Source organism: Gadus chalcogrammus, chromosome 13 (assembly GCF_026213295.1).
Source record: "Gadus chalcogrammus isolate NIFS_2021 chromosome 13, NIFS_Gcha_1.0, whole genome shotgun sequence".
NCBI classification, from domain to species: domain Eukaryota; kingdom Metazoa; phylum Chordata; class Actinopteri; order Gadiformes; family Gadidae; genus Gadus; species Gadus chalcogrammus.
The window spans coordinates 24,472,366-24,474,123 of record NC_079424.1 but is presented as its reverse complement, the minus strand read 5'-3'; positions in this window follow the sequence as shown (position 1 = coordinate 24,474,123).

The following is a 1,758-nucleotide window of genomic DNA, read 5'->3' as shown; positions in this document are numbered from 1 at the left end:
TTTAATGCTGAAAGCAAAGTGTAACCAGCATCAGCTCTAACCGTCGATGGTAAAGACTGGGAGATACAGATATATTTATCAGTGCATTAATTCACTCGTGGGCCAGAAAATCAGAAGTCTAAATCGCTATAGGAGAAAGCGGTATTAGCAATATGCATTGAGTGACAGAGTAAAAGACTCACACAATCAACAGGTACGTTTTTAAGAGCTATATTGTGTGGATTTAAAGAAGTAAAATAAAAATAATAAATAAAAAAACATGAGATATCAACCACAGTTTCTCAATACATCCAGTCACTGGGAAAATCTGAATCTTTGTAACAAAATAACAGTCCTTGCTTTGGGTAGCTCGCCACTACCACTGAGGTTCCCCACTACCTCTACAGAGATGGGAGAAATCCCAGCGGGAGAAGAATCTTCATGCAGATCTCAACCAGAAATCCATACAAAGCAAAAAGACCTGGCCTATAAAGGCCAGAAAAAGGGTTACTATAATATTCATATCAATAAACTATACTTTTAAATGTAAATAAATGCATATTAACAAATATTTATACATGTACATTGTTTTCTAATAATCATCTTAACTACTTTTTAACACATTTCTCAACATTAATATGAGACAAATGGCTGAACATTTCTTTCCGTTCATCTCCTTTACTTTTCCTTTTTCTACCGCCGCTCACTCTCAGATTAAACACAGAGTGGGGGTAATGTAACTAAAACACCGTCATATACAACATTTTTTAAACAACATTCATGAAATTAATGCCCCGTTAATCCACATTAACATTAACAGATGCACACTTCAACTCTGTTCATCAGACGAACATCAATAAAGTTTACTCAACAGAAGCTCAATCATCACGTACACACACACACTCCGGTTCAAGGCAGAATACACAGCTCTCATCAGTCCAGGTTCCGCTTTTGAAGAGACAGGGACACGGGAGTTCAGTAATATGTAATGAATTACATGTGGCTAATGGCATGAGCTAGCGCTATAGTTGCTAATAACCAACTCACGTTCTCCTTTGTTTCCGTCACAAACAAGGTCCGCTAATCAACCCACGGCAACAACAAAAAAGCTTCGCTCTCTGCGCCGCGGATTATAACTCAAAACGTTGGGATATATCTGGCTCTCTCACGCAAAAAATAATTTTCTTCAAGAAAAAGTTTGCATGCCGCTGTCACGTTAAAATTGTACCGGGGGCGAAAATTGTACCGGCCTACGTCATCAGTTGTTTACATCTTGACAACCTGCCGACAACATTCGGCTCATGTTTCCAAAAGACGAAATAACATAATACAGATAACGGATCGCTAGATAACACTTGTTTTGACTTTATATTTGTATTGTATTTAATTGTTTAATCGAGGCGATCGCGTCAAATGACGTAGGAATGTACAAGAACCTTTCTACTTCATTTGACGCGATCGCCCGTTTCCCGGCAACAGACGATCGCGTCGTCTGTTGCTATTCGATTAAACAATTAAATACAATACAAATATAAAGTAAAAACAAGTTTTATCTAGCGATCCGTTATCTGTATTATGTTATTTCGTCTTTTGGAAACATGAGCCGAATTTTTTTGCAACCTGCCCGGCAACAGACGATCGCGTCGTCTGTTGCCAGGCAGGTTGTCAAGATGTAAACAACTGATGACGTAGGCCGGTACAATTTTTGCCCCCGGTACAATTTTAACGTGACAGCGGCATGCAAACTTTTTCTTGAAGAAAATTATTTTTTGCGTGAGA